The sequence below is a fragment of the Ascaphus truei genome, chromosome 1 (assembly GCF_040206685.1).
Source record: "Ascaphus truei isolate aAscTru1 chromosome 1, aAscTru1.hap1, whole genome shotgun sequence".
Classification (NCBI taxonomy): domain Eukaryota; kingdom Metazoa; phylum Chordata; class Amphibia; order Anura; family Ascaphidae; genus Ascaphus; species Ascaphus truei.
Window position 1 is genome coordinate 478,521,289 of NC_134483.1, and position 11,764 is coordinate 478,533,052.

Here is an 11,764-nt window from a genome sequence, read left to right on the forward strand (position 1 = left end):
TGAGACTGCGTCACACCAACGTCAGAAAAACTACATCTAAGTGGGGAACTACACTCATCTACACAGAACTCATCATTTGCCACAGTTTTGGATGTGCCCATTTATTTTTAGAATCATGCGAGTCCCCATTCGTGAGAGCATCTTCCAGGCCATTTTACTTGTTTTAAAAACTTTCTTGCACTATGTTGTTTATCATTATTTTTCATATACTACACTGATACCTGCGCTCCCCTAATTTTTGAGAACGAATTCTACCAAGTGGACCCTTCAGACCATCCATTGAGGGTTTTTGTGCTGCATTTCTATCAATTCACTTTTTGTGGTCACAAATATTGCACATTAAGTATCACTGTAAATTGTGTTTTTCACTGCTATTATATTGCACTTTATTGGACTAATTATTGTGATTAATCACCGGAGTGCCCACCCTTTGTTTTGTCAATTATTTAGGATTTGGAGCAGGAAATCCGAAATTTGACAGTGGAAACATTGCACAGGGCAGTTCTGTAATGGCTGCAGCGTCAAGAACATTAGTAAGCAGTCTGCATGCACTATTTAATTTGTGTTTTATGGTGTATGTATGTACAGTATACCTTTATACAGCGCCATCTATGTACATAGCGCTTTACAGCAGTAATACACGTGACATAATAATATAACTCATAATGGGAATAAGCGCTTGAGACATAAAAGTAACTTTAGGAAAAGGGGTTCCTTCCACGAACACCTTACAATGTAAGTGGTAAGTAGGGAGAACTTACAGAGGCAGTAAGAGGGTAAACATCATTGTTTAAGATGTAACAGGTTCCTGGTATGCAAACATGTTCCCGTGAATCGCCCAGAAATATCAGAAATTGCCATAGTAAATGGTACACAACATGGTACCTGAAGAATGTTTCCGTACAGAGACACAGAGGACAGAGCCCCGCAGTCATTAAAGCATGTTCTGTTGTATCGCAGACATCGCAATTTGGGTGCAACACAGCAGATCACGCTTTGATGACTCCGGGGCAGAGTGAGGAGCATATGCTCTGCTATAGAGACCTAAAAAAGACTTCCCAGTAGCCAGTGCTTGCAAGCAGATGAGCTGAGGAAGCCGAGTCTTCCTCTGGAAGCTTGAAGTCAGCATTCATCTGTGTATTTGTGAGTAATAATACCCTGTTACTGATTGCTACAGTGTCATGGGAGAGGGAGTTTGGCCCGGTATTAAAGGGGTTACACCCCATTTGGCCACCCCCTGCTTTCACTTGGGAAGCAAGGGGTTAACTGGACAGTGGTCCAGTTATGTGTTTTTAACCTGCTTCAGCATCCAAATGTGTATTCCCCTGTAAATGTGTATTGTTCCCATTCCAGTGTCTGCACCAACACTCACACTCTATGCGAGAGGGAAAGGGTTAATGTTAATTCAGTGATTATAGCCCTTTGTTCCATTTTCCCGCCTTTGCAGGCTCCATTTTGCAGGTCGCCATTGCAGCTCCATACGATCCTATGGGGAAACTGGCGATGTGGGCCCATTTTCATCAGAAGACCTGCAGGTGGCGCCCGAGAGGAGGAGCGGCGGTTCCCCATTGTAAGTCAATGGAGCCATTCATTTCAATAGGGATTCCTCGACGCCGACCTCCAGGATCAGGTTGGCAGCCATCCAGACCGCAGAAGCGGATACATTATCTAAAAAAGAGCTTTGATCACTCCCTGGTCAAGTTCAATCATGATTGGCATGGGAAACTTAGGTTCTAGGGCACCCAGGAATAAAATTCTTTTTGCCCCTAGACCCTAGGAACCTCCACACTCGACCACCACCGGGTCCGAGAATGAAGGACCCCCGTAAAGGGTCGCGCTCTACACGAGGGTCGCGCCATTGACTAATGGGAGTGGAGGTCCCATTGAATCCTATAGCGGCGCCGGCCCATGCATTTCCTATGGAGGCGCCGGCCATATTGATTCTAATGGAGGAAAGCCGCGTGGCTTTGAAATGGCTAAGTCCGAAAGTGTGAAAAGTGTAAGCCCATATCTCCGGTTCTGTGAGTACCAGAGGGCTGGGATTTTGGTTGCAGGTAATCACTGTTCTGGCATGACTGCAGGGCCATTCCCAGCCCTCTCCGATCAACCAGACGGAGTATGGGCAAATGTAAAAATTGTGGTTTTCCCATTGACTTCAATGGCCATGTTGCTTCATTGAAAGCCTATAGCGGCGGAACCCATTGATTTCAATGGGAGAGTGAAAAGCAGAGATTTCTTTTAGCTTATAGCGGAGAATCCTGCATTAAAGTTAATAGGGGATTTTAACTTGTTTTTGGTATCTCCGGTTCTGGGGGTCGTGGAAGGCTGATATATGGCCACTATGGCGAGGGTCCTCCGGCATGAGGACCTGGCAAATTTGAACCCGTTCAGACCCACAGAACGCATTATTTTAATATATGTAGATAGTAAAGAAAATACTGTTTTTCAAGGCTGGGATAAAGCCAGAAAAAGTTACTGGCTCTGCTTTATGTTAATGTTCAGGATGGCGACCATTTGTCTACAAACAGCCTCCATGATCCAAGACCTGGCCACTCTGATTGTGTACAATAGGGCGGAGAAACGCAGAGCCTGAGTGGTCTGTAAGTGTCATAATTCACACTTACAGACAAAAGGGTTTCCTGACTGCAAAGAAGTCTGCTAGACTTTCAGGCGCCCACATGTTAGAGAATAGGGCTGAAACTCCATATAAACAAGTGTAAGCCCTATACCCATTGTCTTTTCGTGATGTCTTCATTTGAACCTGTATTGCTGAATGAATTGCCAATTCTGTACCTGATTGCTTCATTGTCCAACTCTTAAGTAAGTGTCTATTTCTTGTCTGTTATTTGTATCATCTTGTGTGTTCTCCTTCTTTAAGGAATAAACTATATTTATTATATCTAAGTCGTGTTCAATTCAACTCAGATATTTTGGTGTATATTATACCCTGTCACAAGCTACCGTGACATACAGCAGCTAGGCCTCCAACAATGTATGCAACATGGACCATTTTAGACCTCTCCAGGCTAAATGTCTGACCAGAAATCTGGTTGATAATTGGCACAGATGGTCACAAATATGTTATTTATACCTCAAGACAGCAGGGCTGGATGAAAAGCCTGTGGTAACAAATAGTGCCGTATTATTACACAGTATTAGGGATGAGGCACTGGAGTTATATGATACAATGAGCATTGCAAAGCCTGGGGCGGAAGCAAACACACTTTAAGCAGTGATGCAGGCATTAAAAGCTTAGTCTGATCCTAAAAGAAATGTTTTTGAAAGGTACTAGTTTTGGACTCACACCTACTGTATGAGGAAAGTCAGGGCTTAGACATGTGTCACTGAGTTATAAGCATAGAGCAGCTCACTGTGAGTAAAAGGATCAGGAAGAGTGAGCGACAAAGATTATTTTTAGTATAGTAGATATTTGTTTGAAAGAGAAATGGCTGGAAGCTAGAGATCTAACATTTTTTAATAAGCCATTGAAATGTGCAAAGGAATTCCTGAGGACCCGGACCACAGCAATGGCTGGTGCCTCCATGCAAAATAGCATACATGTGATGCATATGAAAAGTGGTATGCTGACTTGATGCAGCCCTGTAAGGAACATTTCTTTGCTCTCTGCCTGCAAGTCTAACAGTTAACATACTGTACATGGAGTTTTGGGTCATTCTTCCAATCATGGAAGCTATACCATTCAGGTATTCGTTGCACTTTATGTCACAGTGTGTCTATGTTGTACTTCCTCCTGCTACACCTTGAGAAAACTGTGGATCTAAGGGTTGAGTTTTCTTGATGATACACTACATATAACACGTATGCTCTATCCCTGGGATGTCTGTTCTAGTAGTTATCTCCCTGTACTATAGGGAACGGGGGAGCTGAGAGTTGACACAGAACGTTGCGATTAGTACTACTACTTATTTTTTTAAAGCAGCAGTTCAAACAATATCCTACATGTGTTTTATTTAATAAATCAGTTCTGTACTATGAGAAAATACTTGCAGCATTAAAAAAAAAAAAAAAAGAATGTTTTAAAGACATTTTAATGTTTCTAATGTAGGAAGCATTTCCAAAGTGACAGCCCCCTTCCCCTTCTGATAGGCTCTGGCTCTTGAGCCCCACCCACTCTCTAGCAGTGCACCAATTGTATCTAGTAACTGCCCAGTCAATCATATTCAAAGAACTACATTGCCCAGAATGCTGTGCAAGAACTGAATTAAATAACCCGGAGCAAGCGATTGATTGTAGGAAAACAGATCGATCTGCAATTTAGCTAATCACTTGCCAGTGTGCAGATTGTATCGATGCGCATATTGAATGGGAAAAAATATATATATCTTTTTTTAAAACGGCAGCTTGAACTGCAGCTCTAATATACTGTAGCATCTGTTATGTAGGAGTTTACAGATTTCCAATCAATGATTATGTTCAGCCTGGGCTGTAGATGATGAGAATTAACGGATAATTTGAAGTGTAATTTAAGGTAATATTGGAATAATAGATTTATGTCTGGAATCAATGCCACTGTATAACATTATTACCTATTATGTTACTTTTTTTTTAATATAACTTGTATACTTAAGATGTTGTAGGGTATAATAATATTGCTTACGTAATGTTGCATAAATACACTTTTTTTTGTTCATCGGTATATTGCATAAGGCGTATGTTGGCTAAATACTCTATTTTGTTTATTCCTAAACCACAGTTACGATCCTCCTGCTCACAAGATGCTTGATACAATTGTAATCTTCCAGGTCCACTGAGAGCTAGTTAAATTCAATATCCCGGTACAGCTTCCGATGATAGGTACTGCTACTTTTTAACCTTGGTAAATGAAGCCTAGGAGATTGTATTTATTGGTATGTAAAAAACTGTTAAGGGGTGAGAGTTGATCTACCGTTATATTTAAATAGGTGCCTTTTATTAAGCTATATTATACATATGATTCCTGTCTGTGTAACTCATGCCGTTATGTTTATCATATATATTGAAGGAATTATGCTCTAACAATTGTTTTTATGTTCCCTGTAATGATATACAGATGTAGCGCGATTCAATTCCACCGTGCGGCACCTAGAGCGGGTGGAGCGCAGCCTAAGGCATCAGCCATGTTTACCGCTTGCTGGCGGAAGCGTGCTGACGTGCGCTCCCGCTCAGCACTGAGCCCCTACAGCCGCAATTAGAGCGGCTTTAGTAGGGGCTCGCCTACGCTTCCGCAAGCGCGCGGAAGCGTAGGTCTCAGGAGAATTTAAAATTCCCCCGCTTGCCGGCGCGACAGGCCGGTCACATGAGCGGTTCGCCCAATGAGGGCGAACCAGCTCCGTGACGTCACTGGCCCGCCCCCGGCCAGTGACATGCCCGCCCCCGGCCCGCCCCCTGACGGCCCGCTGACAGCGCGTGCGGTAAGCAACCGCAAGGCAGGGAAAGCACCCGCTTTCCCTGCGCCTCAGCACGCCTGCAGGGAGCCTGGCCGAGGCCTAAGTGGGGCCGTGATCACGGCCCAGTACAGAGTGAATTTCCCAGAAGGACTAACGAAGCGGGGTTCCTGCTTCTGAATGGGACTCCCGCAGCTTTAATCCTACCTGGCTGCACCAGTCTGTAAGAGCTGCGTAGAGAGATCAGAGAGAAGCAGTCCCTCTCTCCGTGTCTCCCAGCACAGCTCTTACAGCGGTTAGCCACTAAGATACTGAAGGGGGATTATTCATGTATTTTAATCGTTAATGTATTTTTTTTTTTTAAATTACAGCTTAATATTGATTGCCAATGTGGCTATCTAGGCACTCATTGAGAGGGTCTAGTTATCCACAGTGACAATCAATAGTTTTATGTTTCAAATGTATTTTATTAATTTTTGGGGGTAATAACTGTACTATGTGTCTCTTATTTTGGTTAATACCCAAAACCATTATTAGTCATATTTGGCTTATAGGGATATTGGGCATTAGTCTAGAGGGGGGGGGGGGGAGTGAGTGGTTAGGCCACCGGGCGAGGTGGGGGGGTGGCGCGAGGGTTTAACCCCTTCATTACCTTAGCAGTTAGCCACTAGGGTAATGAAGCTTTGATTTTAGCTTATTTTTAGTACATAGGATTGAAGCAGGGGCTCGCCAGAGCTGAACCATATTTTTTTCAGGTCCGGGAACCCACTGCTTCCTGAGATACCTGATGGGCCTGTTTAAATGTCCCGGTCATGTGGGCCATGACGCGTGAGATTTAAAATTGCAGGAGATACCGGCAACTCATAAGGAGGCCTGTACCTCTCCGGAGCACTGGTTCAGCTCCGGAGACCCCCTGCTTCATTACTGCGTACTAAAAATAATAATACATGTAACAACTGTTGTATAAAGTTAAGATTATATTGGGATGTACGGTTCCCTTATGTAATGTACAATGGATGGAAAATTCAATAAAACTTGTTGTACAAAATAATAATAATAAAATGAGTGAGATCTGCTGAACGAGCTGTGCAGGGAGAGACAGAGAGGTGCTGCTTCTCTCTGATCTTTCTGCGCAGCTCTTAAGGGGCGGCCCCAGTCACTTCTACAGGCGTGCGCTGTGCTATCAAGCCCCGCCCCCCCAGTCAGGCCGGTCCCAGTCCCTACCTTGTTGCGCACCTTTCCCCAGCGGTGCGCGACAGGTTTTCAGGCAGGCAGGGGAATTTGAAATTAACATCTGCGACAGAGGCGTGGCCACGCCCCCGCCGGCGGTTCAGCCAATAATGGCGAACCAGCCGCGGGACATCATGGCCACGCCCCCGCAAACCCATAGCCACGCCCCCTCCCGTCGCAAACCTTCCTCAAACTGCCTATCGCGGTGTAGCGCTGTGCATGTGCCGCCCCCCCCGCCGGGCGCGCGTGCCACAGTGAAGACTGGGGACTCAGCCTTAGACTGGTGGCAGCCTGGTAAGGTTCATTCAGAAGCAGGGACCCCTGCTGTGTTAATACTTTCAGGGCAGCCAGCATTACTAGGCTTTTGGGCGTGGGGGACTGCGAGCGGGCCGTGGGGGGGCTCCGTTCATCAACTCTTTCCCTCGTGCCCAAACTGAACATAAATAGCACTGCATCTGTAGGATGATGCTGATATGATCTATTTACAGACTGTTATATGCACATTTGAATGATTTTGGAATGTGGGAGGCCCTTAATTGCAACATTGTTTGGAGACGAGGGGTATATATAGATATGTTTTTTGTATTTTATGTATCACTTTGTGAACCTGGCGACGGTTTTTTTTCACTTCTGCTCAATAAAAGAGGAAACTTTATTCGCACATGCTGGAGTAACACATCTTTATTTGCGTTCAACAGATTCATTACAACTTGTTATATACGCAAATGAAAGCTCAACCCCAGCATTCCCAAAACACACTGTTTGTTGCAGCTGTCAGAAAAGACAGACATTATAAAGATAGTTCATGGTATACAATGCTGATTGGATATGGTAAAAAAATAAAATGTACCTTGGATATTGGAGGCAAATCTCACGCCAACTAACATCCTGTCTCAAATGTAGGTTGATGTGTAACCCACAGGTACTATTATAATTGCTTATGGTAGAGAATGCATGAAAGCAGCAAAACGGGAAATCTCGTATCGGTTTAAAAAAAAAAAATATCAGTTGTGTAATATTAGATAATTGTGACTTAAAAAGAAAAAAATATATATATTTTTTTTTAATCCAACTCTTAATGCCATTTTTAATGAATTTTAAAGCATCCTTTGATTTCTCTAGCAGGTTTTAGCCCAACTCCCAAGCAGTGGAAGATCTCTGCAACATTTTCCTGTTTGTGATCATTTGTTACCAATATTCCCAGCACTTTGAGCTGTAAACCGTAACAATAGATAATGTACCATAGTAATATAATGATACATTGTAGCTGCTGAGTTTCACGGACTGAAGGATTGATTGAAACTTAAAGATGGCCATTACAAAAAAAACAACAGCTGAATTCATTCAGAGCCCCTTAAGTCTATATCTGCGTTGCCACAAAGGCGAACGTCTGAAAGGGTTCCCCAAAAAACTGCTCCCCTCTACACAGAACCAGTGTGATAAGGGTTAACATTTGGGATTTGTTTGCTGCTATGTGTTTCGGCAACCCCACCCCTGCAGTGTTTATGATTGGACAAAGGAATTTCAAAGCCCAACTGAATTAATTCAGAACCCCTTCAGTCTTCATCTGCATCGCCCCAAAGGTGGACAACCTTTGGCGTCAGCTGAAGAGCAGCCAAAGGGTGTCCGACGTTTGCTGCCGTTCAGTTATGTTACAGCTGCTCTTGCTTCTAAAACTCTCAACCCTCTCATCCCCTGTACCCAAGGTCTATTTACCCTGTCTATAGTAGCTGAAGGCCTCCACTTAAAGGAGCATCACAATACTTTACAGTCAGTTTGAGAACAACTACAATTAAATACAATGATTTTGTTACACAAGAGAATTATAATAATACATGGTTGCATTAAATGAACAAAGGTTATACACATTTGTTTACAGATATTTCATGGACAGCCAGAGATACTGTATGAATATGGGTATAAGTAACATTTACAGACAGGATTAAAATGGTGTTACAAGAGGTAGGATATGCCCTGCCTCAAGGAGCTTACAATCTATAGGAAGAATACATTGAAACATTGGGTAAAGGGGACGAGGGGGTTGGTGAGTATTGGAAGCAATAGAGCAGCTGCAACATTACCAAACATCAGCAAATGGCAATACCCTTTGGCTGTCGTCAAAAGCTAATGCCTTTGGGGCGACTCGGCTGTTCAGAGATTCTTTGTGGAAATGAAAAAAAGCAGCATGGCAACACACAGTACCTCAGTCAGACATACAGGGAGGAGGGACTGATGGACCCCAGGGTCCTTGAAGTGGCTCTTGTACTCATGCTGTTAACCCTTTCCACATTGGTTTGGTGGGCAGAGGTAGTGAATGCATTATAACACATTGAAGGTCTATCCTACCTCTTCTAACACAATTGTAATCCTGTCTGTAAATGTTTTACAGACTGGAGAATACTTATGCCCATAATCATATCCCTGACTGTCCATGAAATATCTGCAAACTGAATGTGTATAACCTTTATTCGTTTATTACAACCATGCATTATTATAACTCTGGATTTTTCTGTCTGTCTCTTGTGTAACAAAATATATTATCTACGAACCCAAGGAACAGCCATGGGAACATCATGTGCTCCCACCTATGCCAATTTATTTTTATGCCGGTGGGAAGAAATGGTTGTATTAAATAGTGATTTAGCAGCATATATGTGTTTGATAGATCTATGGATTATATTTACCAATGACATACTGATAATCTGGAGTGGTGACCAGGAGCCATTTTGGGAATTAGAACAGAGATTTAAAATACAAATCATTTTAATCTTAAACTTACACATGAATTCAACAGAGATTGCATAACCTTCCTAGATCTGACCATAACAAAAGACACATATGACCAGTGGTCGACAAATCACCCAAAAACCTACTCGCCACCTAGTCCCGCCCCCAGCCACGCCCCCCCAGGCTCGCCCCCCCAGGCTCGCCCCCAGCCACGTCCCCCAGGCCCGCTTAAAAATTTTTTTGGAGTTAATTCCTAGTAAGAACAACATTCGTTTTTGACATAAGTTTATTTATTGTATTACATTATACTACAATTAGTCCTTGTTACGTGTGTGTGTGTGTGTGTGTGTGTGTGTGTGTGTGTGTGTGTGTGTGTGTGTGTGTGTGTGTGTGTGTGTGTGTGTGTAAACGTCGGATTTAGAAAAAAAAAAAGCCAGATGTGAATCATTAGTTTCCTGAACCCCTTAACAATATCTAAAGCAGCAATCCCACCTGGGATCTTACCTGATCCGCAGTCCCTCAATGTCCAGGTACCTCATTCCCGCAATATTATATGTTGGTGGGGAGGTGTTCCCTACCTGTCTTCTGGGTTAGGGGGGATCCTGATGTCTCCTGTGTGAAGTTTGAGTCAGATCTGGAAGAAAGCAGTATTGGTTATTTCGGTGTAGGTATAGGGCAGTTAAGATATATAGGGTAAATAAGATATCCAGATCCAGAGTGAGACACAGAGAGTGTGAGAGAGAGAGCGAGACAGACAGAGAGAGAGAGAGGGCGACAGACAGAGAGAGAGGGCGACAGACAGAGAGAGAGGGCGACAGACAGAGAGAGAGGGCGACAGACAGAGAGAGAGGGTGACAGACAGAAAGAGAGAGGGCGACAGACTGAGAGGGCGAGAGAGACAGAGGGTGAGAGAGGGCGAGAGAGACAGGGTGAGAGAGACAGAGGGTGAGAGAGGGTTTGAGAGACAGAGGGTTAGAGAGACAGAGGGTGAGAGAGACAGAAGGTGAGAGAGACAGAGGGTGGAGAGACACAGAGAGGGAAGAGACACAGAGAGGGTAGACACAGAGAGGGAGAGAGAGAGGAGAGAGACTGGGGAGGGGGGTGACTGACTGGGGAGGGGGGGTAACTGACTGGGGTGGAGGGGGTAACTGACTGGGGAGGGGGGTAACTGACTGGGGAGGGGAGGTAGCTGACTGGGGAGGGGGGTGGTAACTGACTGGGGAGGGGGGTAACTGACTGGGGAGGGGGGGGTAACTGATGGGGTGTAACTGACTGACTGGGAGGGGGGGGGGTGTAACTGACTGACTGGGAGGGGGGTAACTGACTGACGGGGGGGACTGACTCGTAGGGGGAGGGTTACTGACTGACTGGGAGGGGGTGACTGACTGGGAGGGGGGGGGTAACTGACTGACTGGGAGGGGGGGGGTAACTGACTGACTGGGAGGTGGGGGGTAACTGACTGACTGGGGGGGTAACTGGGTGGGGAGGAGGTGACTGACTGGGTGGGGAGGAGGTGACTGATTGGGTGACTTTGACTGACTAGGTGGGGGGGGTACCTCTGGTGTCCTACCTACACACACACACACACACACACACACACACACACACACACACACACACTCTCCCATATACACACACACTCTCCCATATACACACACACTCTCACATATACACACACACACTCTCTCCCATATACACACACACACTCTCTCTCATATACACACACCCACACTCTCCCATATATACACACACTCTCCCATATACACACTCTCCCATATACACACACACTCTCCCATATACACACTCTCCCATATACACACACACTCTCCCATATACACACACACTCTCCCATATACACACACACACTCTCTCCCATATACACACACACACTCTCTCCCATATACACACACCCACACTCTCCCATATATACACACACTCTCCCATATACACACTCTCCCATATACACACACACTCTCCCATATACACACACACTCTCCCATATACACACACACTCTCCCATATACACACACACACTCTCCCATATACACACACATACTCTCCCATATACACACACATACTCTCATATACTCACGGGGGGGTCGGAAGAGAGGAAAGGCCGCGACCAACACCACTACCCCGCTCCCGCTCCCCCCTGCTCCCCTCGCGTCAATCTCCCATCCCACGCAGGCAGCGGGAGCGCCGGGGGGGGAGGGGGAAAGAACACCCCCGCTACTACCATAACTGCGGGCAGCAGGAGTGCCGGGGACAGGAGAACACCCCCGCTACCACCTCCATAACTGCGGGCAGCAGGAGCGCCGGGGACAGGAGAACACCCCCGCTACCACCTCCATAACTGCGGGCAGCGGGAGCGCCGGGGACAGGAGAACACCCCCGCTACCACCTCCATAATTGCGGGCAGTGGG

General features: G+C 45.3%; 1 long non-coding RNA gene across 1 annotated transcript; it reads left to right on the forward strand.

The window, feature by feature from the left end:
- The first annotated feature begins 339 nt into the window (after window positions 1-339).
- LOC142472045 (uncharacterized) lies at window positions 340-2,899 on the forward strand. The gene is made up of 2 exons (XR_012789577.1): window positions 340-533; window positions 1,448-2,899. It is a non-coding gene; the product is annotated as an uncharacterized LOC142472045 (long non-coding RNA).
- The last annotated feature ends 8,865 nt before the right edge of the window (window positions 2,900-11,764 follow it).